Source organism: Pundamilia nyererei, unplaced genomic scaffold (assembly GCF_000239375.1).
Source record: "Pundamilia nyererei isolate P.nyererei 1_Seehausen unplaced genomic scaffold, PunNye1.0 scaffold00219, whole genome shotgun sequence".
Classification (NCBI taxonomy): Eukaryota; Metazoa; Chordata; class Actinopteri; order Cichliformes; family Cichlidae; genus Pundamilia; species Pundamilia nyererei.
Window position 1 is genome coordinate 166996 of NW_005187620.1, and position 13037 is coordinate 180032.

Sequence of the window (13037 nt, forward strand, 5' to 3'; positions counted from 1 at the left end):
AAGAGATAAACCTTTAATGTTGGCTTTGTTCTATTTTAAAAATTATTTCAAGTCACTTGAGCACAACTGAATAAATATTATTTTTAAATCCCTTTGTTATTAAAAGGAAATTTAATAAGAAAATACTGCTTATGTAGTGCTTTTGTTAGCACGTATACATATTTTAGGCTCACTTGACTTATAGCTCATTAATTACAATATCATTTAGTTTTTTGGTTGGCGTGTATACTTACAGTGATTTCTGCTGATTTTACTTTGTTGATTTTTACAAAAGTCAGCAAGAAAATGTGTGAGTTAGGAGTTCTGATGCATTTTCTTTGTCTTTTAATGATCAATTATGGCGTTAATTGAGTATAAGAACTTTTCTGTCAGTTTTCCCCACTGTGTTCACTCCCAGTTACACACCGTGCTGCATCGCAAGAATGAGCAGTCGGACGCACCGAACGCACACTCACCTCCCTGTGTATTCAAAGTGTGCAGGCTTCCACATGTGCATGCATGAATACAGACAGGTATACATCATATATACACTAAGACACAGGTAAAGCAACACTTCCACCAACACGGAGATGAGCCTGAGTCATGGTGCTAAAGCTCGCCCCGAGGTGAACCCTCATCTTACCTCCACCCTTCTCTATCCTCTTCATCTTGGGTGGGGAGGGGAGGCCTGGTGTCACCTGTCTGTTTCTGAAGGTGTCAAAGCACCGAGGCGAGAGCCCTCTTGCTGTTCTGAAGAAGGTTGGGATCCTAGGTAGCCGAAGGCCAGCCTCCTCCTCCACACAAACATCGCAGTGATGAAGAAATGTGGGGACCAAAGAGGCCAGAGCGGCGAGTCCTCTCTTTAAAAATCATAATGGCAGCTGCATGGTTTTTGTGGCCTGCTTTGTTGAAAAGCTGCCCAGCTGTTGGTGCCTCCCAGCCTCCATTCACTTTTCTCCTCTCCAGTTCTTTCTTGGCTTTCTCTCCTGCACCTCTCCTCTTTGCCTCCTTCCCCCCCTCTTCATTCTGGCCCTCCCTTCATGCCAAACCCCCATGCTTTGATACCCTTCATTTAGCGTGTCAGCAGCGATGACACATGTACCCATTCAACCTCCCCTGTCTACATTGTTAGAAGAGTATTCCAAGTCAAGCAGGAACAAGCAGAGCCCTTTGCTTCCCATTGAAAATTTTCTGCCCAATAAAGCCTCCAGACATTCGACTGGCTGAATATTTGGCCTTTTGAAAAGGATTCCTCCTTGGAGGGCCCTCGTACAAAGCCATGAGAGAGTATAATTTGCGTGGTGTGTTTACATCAAGATCCGCTCCTGTCAGGGGTGAAGACTCTTTTATCTCTGCGGGTGTCTTGAGCACGTCTGGTTCAGAACATGCAGGGGCACAAAGCTGAGCGACAGAATAACGTCAGCATGAGTGGCAGTGGGCTCAATAGCAGTGGCTCTAACAAATCCTCCTCTATCTGGCCCAGAATCCCACCGCTCGAACTGCAGTGAATCACACTGAGCTTAATGATTTGCAGATATACGCAGAGAAGAAAGCTGGAACCTCCGGGGCCGGAGTTTATCTCTGGACCTGACCCTTTGATCTGGCCCTCAGATTAACCCCGCAGACAAAGAGATAGAGCCTGTGCGCGTGTGTGTGTGTCCCGTCAGCATATATGTCGTGTGAGAATATGTGTGTGGAGATGGTTGAGTGGTGAATAACCTCTGTATGACCCTAAAGACCCTGGAAAGACTAATAAAAGCTATTTACAACTGACCAGCAATGCATTACCTGACCCCGCGGTTCTGTTCCCAGGAGAAATTCACTGTCATGTTTGTCTGTCATGTAAACACCTTATCTATGATTCTGCAGCAATGCTTTTTCATTAATCACTAGAGTAAGATGGAGATGGCAGTCTCTCTCACACACACACACACACACACACACACACACACACACACACACACACACACACACACACACACCACATCATCACCAGACTTGTGTTTTTTGACATTCTTGCTCCCCAGAGGATGAACTTTTGGACACTGTTGCAGCTTATGCAGCCAAAGTCTTTATTTGAACTCAGGACTTGTGATGCTTTTCATGCCCACAAGGTCTTTCCTGTAGTGCTAAATAGTAACTAATACCTTTTAGTTACTAACAACATGTTGCAAATTGCACAGCAATGTTTCATCCTTCATGTTAATCTGGCATTGGTCAGCTGGCTGGTCTTGGAGAAAAAAAACGCATGCCCAACTCCAAGCAATTAAACAATCTAATGAGTGTGTAGCCAATAAACTACCAAAATATTAATTATAACTTCAACGCTCGCAATTTCCTCAGAGCTGAGGTAAGCCACAGGCTGAAACAGGTCAGTTTTTTCCACTACCACGCCGTAATAAATGCATTATACACGTCATGGTGAGTGCTGAAGTTCTTATTAATAGTTTGGTCTTGTTAAAAACCCAGCATGGTATTAAGAAGGAACTATTTGTTCTTTACTATGTTAAAAATGTTCAGAAATTATGTTTAATATGTTCAAATTGTAGAGTACATCTGATTGCCCCGTCATTAGCGTGTCCTTTTCAGACTAGTGCTAAAACTGAAAGGTTAAGCTAATTTGCCTGGCAGTAAAGAGAAAGCCTCATGATGGTAACAGATTTGTCCTAGCTGTGTGTTAACGTTTAAGCCAGTGATAAAGTTTATGATCCTCAGATTGTTATCAAATGTCAACGTGAAGCAGAGTTTATTTTGAAAGATCCAGCCGCAATTCTTAAACTGAAGATTTTTACTGAGGTTATTACACATTTGGTTTTCTTCGAAATAAGTTAGTAAAGGCATTTAATTGAACCTAAAGTTATAAAGCTGTCCCTTTAAACAACAGAGCAACACTGAAAGTGGAGCTACAAGGTCAGCATTCTTTGCACTAAAACCCAGAGGCTTCATGTCCTCGGTGGACAAAACTGGTTTCGCTTTATTCCACTATAATGAAATTCTGTTCCGGTTTGACTGCTCACCAAACGGTGGATGAAGACATCACAGCGGCCACCCACAGCTGCTCATGTATCACACAAGAACAGCACACAGTGTGTTTTTGTCTGCCGCTGACGGATGGAATAAGCAAGAAGGAAGGCGAGAAAGAACCCGAGAGCCAGCCCTACTCTACGTCTCCGTCCACACGTTCATATTAGGCTGGCTTTTGATGACTCGTTTAAATTTGTAATTCAACATGGATGCCTTGGGCTGCGCTGTAATTCCTCACCCCAAAGCTAGTTTTTGATTCAGCTTTCTTGTCGGTCTCATTCACAGAGACAGACACAGATCTGAATACAGGCAAAAGATTTGCTTTTCTTAACATAAAAACATCCTGGAGTAATGGATGTATAGAAAGTCATGTATGCGTGACTGCAGTGTGTCTCAAACATGTCTTTTTAGGACCATATGAGAGGAAGAGCCTTCGGCTTTCAGGACTCGCTTCTGTGGAACCAGCTCCCAGTTTGAATTCAGGACACAGACACCCTCTCTACTTTTAAGATTAGACTTAAAACTCTCCTTTTTGATAAAGCTTACAGTTAGAGCTGGGCCTAGGCTGCTGGGACTTCCTATAATGCACCAAGTGTTTCATCTTCACTCAACACTTCACTCTCTATCTGTTTATACACCACTCTGCCTTTAATCTTTAGTTATCATTAATCGCTGACTTTCTTCCACAATGTGTGTTTTGTCTTCCTCCCCTCATAACTGATGCCCTTCCCTGAGCCTGGTTCTGCTGGAGGTTTCTTCCTGTTAACAGAGAGTTTTTGGTTCCCACTTATTGATTGTTTTCTATGCATTATTGTTGGGTCTTTACCTTACGATATCAAGCACCTCGCGGTGACCATTGTTGTGATTTGATGCTATATAAATACAATTTAATTTAAATGAGTACTTCTTTCCCCTCTCTTTGACATAATACAGTATCACAGCTGTAAAACTGCAGCTCTTTGGGAGTTTTGTCCCTTTTGACAAAAGAACCGAGGATTATTGCTGCCGTCAGTCAGCATGTGATACTCTGTTGAGGAAATAATGTTTCACGGTTCACAGATATAAAGGACAAAATATAGATGGATTAAAGAAATAAATGAATTACTTGATATCAAAGATAAAAACAGATGATTACAGCAGGTATGGTCAGCCAGAGCTTTTATACCCCCTTCTATATTTACTCTTCCTTGCAGATAACGGGACGTAGTGAGGTCCTGCAGTAATCTGCAGCCTCCACAGATCTAAATAGAAAACATATAAGCAGACACAGAATTGTGTTGTGTTACTTAGACTACACTTACTTGATTCATAATATTTTACCAACAAATATGCATTAACATTACACACATTAATGCTATTACTAGGGTTAAAACTTTCTAATCCAGCTGGATGTAAACACTATATGCCATTAAAATATGTAGTATACAATATTAAGCCTACATATTTTTTGACTGTGCTATTTTTTGTTTTTTGGTTTAGGTTTGGTTTAGGTTTAGGTTTAGGTTTTTTGTTATAAGAAGATTTTTTTTATTACAATATTAGCTTATGCAGTTTTAAAAATCTCATCTCAACCACTGTTATTTTTTCTTGTTTTATCATCCTTCAAAGCCCCCGTTTTGCTCTGCTGTTCAGAGTCATGGGTGACATTGACTCACAGCGGTAGAATAAACGTATAAAACCGGCCTGTTCCCCTTTGTCCATAAGACTGGCGGCTCTACTAAAGCCCCTCAACCTGGAACAAGACACTGGGGATAAAGACTGAATATCTGGAATCTCAGACTCTTGAGCCACTTGGGGACACATCTCCGTCACTGTCCTCTGTGCAGTCATACCTCTGTTCACCTTCTTAAACTCTTTGCAGTGACTGACAGCTGCACTGAGGCTTTTCACAAAAAGCCATATTTTAAAATGTATTTACCATTTTTCTGACTGAGGTGGAGATTGATGGAGGAGGAGGGGTTGTGGACAAGGAGAGCAGGAAGAGAAGGAAAAGCTCCCCAGATGAAAATCCTAAATCAGTATGCCCTGCTGCTGCAGCTGAGGCCTAGGCTGGGATTGCATTTAATTTATTCTCTTAAGCCTGGGAATCAGGCCATCAAAAGGAACCAAACTATCAGGTTTCCTGCACTAAATGGTCCAACAGTGTGATGTGGCCAGTCTGGGATCCGACTTAACCCTTTCGAGGTGGCAGACAAGCATCAGAGGCAGCAGCCTTGCTTGTCCAAACTAATTTCTTTCCCGACAATCGTAGGCTGCAGACTGAGGAACACATCGACTTGTTTGTGTGTACTGAAGGTGACACCATGTGTGGAAGGATGGCACTCCCTCCTAATGTTTGGTAGATGTTGGCGATCCCTTCTTTAGCCCTGTTTAATGGTTGTGGATCATGGGATTAAGGGACACAGGCTCACAGTAGGTCACAGGAGTTCGGCATAGCCTCCCTTTTAGTAAACTGTTGAAATACCAGCCTGATCATTCAGCGCGGCATATTTTAAATCCAGTTGAGTACCCACACAAGATTTTTATAAAGTAAGGCAAAAACATGAGGACGTTTCTCTACCTCACAATTGAATTTGCTGCTATTGCTCTGTTGCAACACAAAACACACAAAACTGGAACGCAAGTATGTGTGATGCATTCAGCTTTCGTTCCGGATGCGAGCATTTTCACCCGGTTACAGACCCACACCTTTCACCTTTTCCCAAGCTTTTCCTCAACCAAGAAAACTGGGTGTTTTATTTATCTAACCCGCACCAGAGTTTAGTGTTAATAAATTAAATCTCAGCTATGTTAAAGCTAGACTCAGTGGACAGAAAGCATGAATATAAAAACTGTCATGTTGAATGAAAGCTTGGCTCTAGTCCTGTCTGGCAGTGTACTTCATATAATACTGCGCATATCTCGCCTGTGACATGAACCAGTGTTTGCCATAATAAATCCTTAAGTCTTAACCATACTATTATAGTTGTAGCAATTCAGTACTGAACAACTTCAGCTAAATGTGATACTAATACAGTATATATATATACAGGCTATTTCTGAATAGAAAGCTAGATAAGGAAAAGCACAGAGTTTAGCGTAACACGATACAGCTCAGTTTAACTAAATATAGAGTTGAAGTAGCCTTAAGAGTAGTTTAAAGAGACTTTTTAAATATTGAAAGATTGTAGCAGTATGTTAGATAGAGGAGAAGAAGAAGAAGAGCTGGACAGCGTCTCCAGGACTGTGTGGGTGTGATTTGATCACATTTGACTGATGGTGGCATTTTCCTGGCGGCAAAAGAAAACAGCAGCAACTGCCATCAGCTTCTGATTCCAGTATTGCTAACATCTGCCATTTCCCCAAAGAGTGCAGCTCACTTCAAACCGACAGGGCTAGCGCAAGAAAAACAACAAATTTAGAAAACTATCATGTGAAACAAGCAAAATTGGCCTTTAAAGAGGTTGGCAATGATACTTGTTTTGCATTTCAGCCAATATCAACATTTTGTAAAGTGAGTGGGGTTTTTTCAAAATGCAGAAGTAAAAGCAGTCACATGTTATAATCCCCCAAAACTGCAATTACTTTCACATTTTGGATGTCTAGCAAACAAATACTTAACTCAAATGCTGCTAAATTTTCAGTAAAAAAAAAAAAAAAGGACTCTGTGCAGTCCTGTGAAAACATCTTTACAGCTGCTAATCAAATCAGATCATCAAACAAGTGTGAGCACCTCCATAAAGAAGGTTATGCTGTGTGTTAATACAATTCTACAGTCTTCCCAGCAAATTCTGACTCTAAGGTCAAACCGTCCAGCACTCAGAGAAATTGCAAAAAACAAACAAACATCTGAACAAACCACAAGACCTCTGAAGCAATGTCCTTTGGACAACATGACCAAAGTGGAGATGTTTGGCCATAAAGCACAGTGCCCCACCTTTTGTCAAAGCCAAGCAAAGCCTATCAGCACAAACACCTTATACCAGCTGTCAAGCAAAGCAATGGACAGGTGATTATTTGGGCACCTTGCTCTCACTGTATACCAAAGTATTGGGTTTCTCACTGTCTGTATACCAAAGTATTCTAGAGTCAAATGTGAGGTCGTTTGACAAACAGCTAAAGCTTGACCAAAACTTGGTCATGCAAAAAAAACGACGATCCCAAGCACAGCAGCAAATCTACAACAAAAAGACTGCAAAGGAAAAAAATCATAGCGCCCCGATGTCCCAATCAAGGTTCAGATCGAGGGAGCTTAAGAGAACTGAATGAACTAAAGCAACATTAAAAAGAAAGAAAATTTAGCCAAGATTCCTTCACAATGATGTGACAGGCTCATAAAGTCATACAGAAAACGATTATGTCAAGTTATTGCTGCTGAAAGTGGTTCTGCAAACTAATCAGTCATGGTGTGTACATGGGGTTTTTCACATGATTGGACACAAATTCTTGCTGGACGATTCAGCTAATGTTTTACATGGTCTACAACCTTATTGTATTAAAACAACTTTTTATTTTAAAACTACCGTAACTGTTAGAAACCAAAGTTTAGTTTTATCCTAGATGAAATTCACCCCTGTTGCTATGATGCCAGGGAGTAGAAGAAAGCATGCGAAAATAGAGCTCTTTAGACACTAAAGTTTGTCATTTTTGGACACAATTCCTGTTGTGTTTATGTGGTCAAACTGGGACCATCCGCTCCTCCAAAGAGTTTAAAATTTACAGTATACAGGAAGTGATTCAAAGTGAGTCTTTTGTTAGGTCTGCTTTAAGCCCAGATTCCATGGTTTTCCCAAAATAACCCACTTGGGTCACATGAGGTCAGATGCAATATTTTTTTGCTCATGTGTAAATCCATCTCTTGAGTTCTTGGAAATTATCAAATTTCTCGCCGTGCTTTTGTCCTCGACCACATGAAACCCCAGCTTGACCAAAAAACAACCAAAGGCTACTGTTAAACCGTCTCAGAGAAGCACAAAACACCAACCATGCTCACAAATATACTTCACAGAGGCTTTATTTCCTGCTTGACTTGAAAACCAGTTTCACCGCAGAGGGTTTAGGAGGTTTTTATTAACTTATTCAAACATGAGAAGCAGTCTGGTACACAGGTTTTTTCAAAATGTCCTTGGAGCTCTGAGAGGCACCATGAAAACGTAAGCTGTGTATTTACACTGGAAAAGTGACCAAACTGAACATGCTTTTTAAAAATAGTCATAATAATTTTTCTTTAAGTTTATGTTAATGTACAGTTTTGTTTCATTTGGGAGGGGGGGGAGCAGAAGGTTGCAGCGACAATGACATCAGAAAGAAGCCAGAGTAGTTTACCAATAAATGCTGCTGATGAAGTTCTTTATTTGGAGGTTTTATGTTTTTTATGCCACTGAATGATCTGTATGTAGGGGTGTTTGTGTTGTAAGCTACATATGTTAGCTTTTTAGAACATCCTGCAATTTGCAGAGTCCGAAAGTGGCCAATTAATGGAAACTGTTTTTATTAAAAGAATAGAAATATAACATTTTCTTCCTCTTTGATTTCAGTTTTATGAAATAATCAAAGTGATAACACCTTTAACACACTTGTTAGCCTTTTCTTTGACCCTCTATTAATGACCCTTTCTTGTGTTCAACTCATCTCGGTGCCAACACGTACACTTCGATGTCCAAAACCAGTAGCAGTTGGAACCAGACTGTTGCTGTTATTAGGCTCCAGTCAGGACTCATGGCTATAAAGAACATAATATTGCTCTCGTCTTATGAATACAATGAAAAGCGGGGCAGATCTCTGATGACCAGCCTCTTACCCCTCATCTTTTCTACTCCTTGATCTTTCCTCACTGTTTGCTTTACTTTATTTTCTGTTTTTCCTTCCCCCCCTCCCCCTGTAATTTTTTCGTGCAAAGAATAAAATTTCATCTGCGCGGGCTCTGGGAAAGGCGACCATCGGATTGGCCCTTGCCCGTACAGATGCTTTGAATTTATGGGGCTTTTCTGCCTGCGAGCTGAAGCGGGGTTGGATGGAGGGATGGATGGTGAGATGGAGGAAAAGAGATGGGAGGGGTTGGAAGGGGGTTGAAACCTGCCTGTATTTCCTGGGGATTAGGCATCAGATGGGCGCCCTCAGAGGAGGTCTCAGGTCCCGGCCTCCCTGGATGGCTGGGAAACTGACCCCCATCTGACTTCCATGGTCTTCCCTGTTCCCTACCAGCATGTAGCCCCAGGACAGGACCAAGGCCTGGGCTCTATCCAATAACCAGCCGGCTCACCTTTTCCTGCATGTTGCACCAAATATAGAATGTTTATTTCATGTTTTTTTATACCTTCAAAGACTTCGGGTTTAGTGTAACTGTTTTTACAGTTTTTCTTCATCATTTCTATCTGAAGTAACAATATGATTACTGAGAGCTGGGAAAATCACTGAAAAAAGACAGCTTGTTTGATTTTGTTGGAGCAATTTTCCTCAGTAAATAAGACCGACATTAAAATGACTGAAATGATCCAAAAACTATTAAACCTAGCCTGATTTAAATGTAAATAAGAGGGGGGACACAAGTATACAGTTGGTTTGAGAAGTCTGATTCACAGATAATATACAGATGAGGTTGAAAAGCATGATATGAACTTGACACAGAGGACGCTCGCCTAATGTAATGTGTTGACATGTGTTGGCTGAAGCACTGAGGCACAATTTTGACCTTTGTGTCAATTTTGTGTCAAATCTTTTTTCTCTTACAGTTTCTCTGCTTATAGAACCATTGGTAAGTGTTGGTAGACCAGTCTGTGTCTTCCAAAGCAATCACACAGCGGTTTTCGGTACAGAACCGTATGCCTCACGTCAGCCAGCTTTACCTTGGGACAGCAACCATTCAATCGGGGAATGCCAATTTTCCCTGTGGTTGCCAGACTGCCACCAACTGGTCTCCAGGCCTATGCCATTGAGGCCTAATGGTATAATCATACGAGGGAAGCCAGTGGTTGGACACGCCAGCGCAACCAAATTACTGCAACTGTGAGCAATGTTGCCTATGACAAGGTTGCTTTAGTGACAGGTACCAGGTCTGTAGTCAATCACCATCAGCTGCTGTCTTCAAAGCAACTTGGGCATCAAAACAGAGTTACAATTGCAATAAAACTGAATTTGCAACAGAATGGAGTCAAGTTGGCATTTATATGCAGTCTGTTTGCGATAATACAGCCATTAACTGAGATAAACCAGCTAAAATCACAAATCTTTTGCTGTTTAGCATACAAAAATTAACATTAACTATTGACATTCAGACTCCAGCCTGAGGCTCACAGATTTGAAATTCAGAGATTCCTTCACAAATAGTGAAACAGTTACTATAGAAACTATCGATTCAACTTTAAACTCATAGACAATCTGCAACGTTGCTTTCATGCAGGAATATAACCAGAAAACCACCAGTTGTTGAGTCCCGTATTGCAAAGACACACATCACAGACAAGCTGCTCAGCCCATACTGACTCAGATTGATTACACTGTGTTGGCAATCTGTCTGTGTTTATCACGTAGACCCAAATTATTTCCAAACCCTAACCAATCTGTCTGAGAGTGATTGCAGCCAGTCCCAGTCTGGCCACAATTGTTGGGGGTGTTGCACGCTCAAACTCTGGGCAACCAGTTGGTCACTGCAACCACTTGGAGTCACTGTGAAAAACACTCAGTGCGATCACTGAGCAACCACCGATTTTTCCTAGGTACAAGGAAGTTGTCGTCTTGTTTTTACTATAGTATGACTGAGACATACCACACATTTTTTACCAGCAATTTTAATGAATTTTATATTGCAAATATATTATTACCACTGTACTGGCAACATTTGTAGATCAACAATGGATCACATGGTGGTACAATATCCCAGTTTCCTTATTTTCATCTTTCAGCTAATTTTTGAGTTTACCTGCTTTACATGCCCAACACCAAACAAGCTAGAGACAAGATAGCACCTGGTGGCTGAAATCAGTTGAGAACATAATTTCAATTTAATTGAATTTAATTGAAATTTTATTTATATAGCACCAGATTAAAACAACAGTCATCTCAAGGCGTTTTAATGAATTTGTTATAAAGAGCTTTTAATATAAGAGTGAGAACATCAACTATGACAGTCCCCTGTGAACAAACTCTCCTCTTTAATAGGAAGAGACCTTGAGCAGTAGAGTCAGGAGATGAGAAAAACAGATGAGAAAAAAACGAGTTTAAAAAGTAGAGTGAATATTAAACCTGTTCACCACGTGCCAAGTAACACAACTCTAAATTACTCCAAATGTTTTGTGCTTGTTGAATGAGTCGGCAGAAAACACACACTACTTTAAAAATGATGGTGCATCATTATTATGCATAGAGGCTTTTTGCTCAAAACACCAAATGACCATTTCAGAGGGCCAGCTCAGATTGAGCTAAGATGGTTTGGACATGCAGGGCAATGAAGAGCAGGGATAGGGGAAGAAGAAGACTACAGAGAAGGTTCATGGATGTAGTGAAGGAGGACATGGAGAGGGTTAGTGTGATAGAAGGGGATGGTAGGTGTAGGGTGAGATGGAGGTAGATGATCTGAATGTGTGGCACTTGTAGGTCGCTTTGCTTTCACTCTTCTGTCCAGTTCATCCCAATGATGAACGATGGGGTTTAAGTCTGGAGACTGTTCTGGCCACTCCATGTTTTCAAGCTTACCATCTTGTTCCTTTTTCCTGAGGTAGTTCTGGCAAAGCTTAGACGTATGTTCTGGGTCATTATCCTGCAGTAGGATGAACCCCTGATCAATTAGGTGCATATCAGATGGAATTGGATGGCGTTGCAGGATGCTGTGGTAGCCCTCTAGTAGTAGTTTGGTTCAGAGTGCCTCTCAGTCTATTCAAGTCACCGACCCTGGATCCATCATACGTCCTCGTCCATGTTTGACAGTGGATGCCACACACTGTGGAGCCATCCTTTCACCTACTCAACAGCGTGCAAAGATCCTGCGTAACAATTTCAAATTTAGATTCCTCAGTTCATAATACCTCTTCCAGTCTTCATAGTCCAGTGGCAGTGTTTCATTTGTCTTATTCTGACATCTTAGCAGTGGCTTTCTTGCTGCAACTCGTCCTGTCAAACCTGCAGCTCGAAGTCTTCTCTTCACAGTTGAAACTGAGACTTGATTACCACGAACACTATTAAGCTGTGCTTAAAGCTGTTGTCCTGTGAGTCACCTATCATGCAAGCTGTTAACTCTCAGAAACTTGTCCTCTGATTCAGTCGTGGCTTTGGGTCTGCCAGACCTCCTCCTGTGACAGTTTACCCCATTTTCTGAGTGCCTTTTAACGGTGAAGGAAGCTGTACTCACAGACACCTCGACTTTCCTTCAAATTTCTCTGTAGGAAAGATCGACATTTTTAAGTGTTACGATGGTCTGTCTCTCCTCCATTGTTATTTGCCCTTTTCTAAGCATTTTTGTAGCAACACACTACTTTCTGCAGTACAATGTAGTGCAACTGATGCTCACGGGGGTATGGTACCGCAGTGTTTTCCAACACTGCTTTCATGCAGACAGAGGGGGTTATAAGTAATCCAGAGAAGTTGGAACACCTGTAAGAATTGGTAGCACCAGCTGTCAAGGCTTGATTAACCTCCAGCTTTAAATTGTGTTCCCTGAAAAAGGCCTTTTTGTATAATTCTGAAATGTACATTATTTTTCAGTTTTGAGTAACCTTACCTTTTTTCTCTTTTTTTTTTTTAACCTTACCTTTGTACCATTTTAAGCTATTGATTGGACTCGAACAACTTGAATTGCAATAAGTAACTGGAAAAGTTTGGGTTTTCTATGATTATTATTTTAACATTTGCCTCCTTATGTTCCATTTTACACTGATGAAAATGGGAGATATGCGAGAAGCTCATGTGAAAAAAATCTGTAGGGAAGTAAAAGTTAAGCAACAATGACAAACTCATCCTAACCAAAAACAGTTGCTTTAAGTCTTTTGGATTCATGCACAACTTGAACCAATCTTAAACGTGTGACCCTAAATTAAATTAAAAGAGAAATGAAAACTACTCAG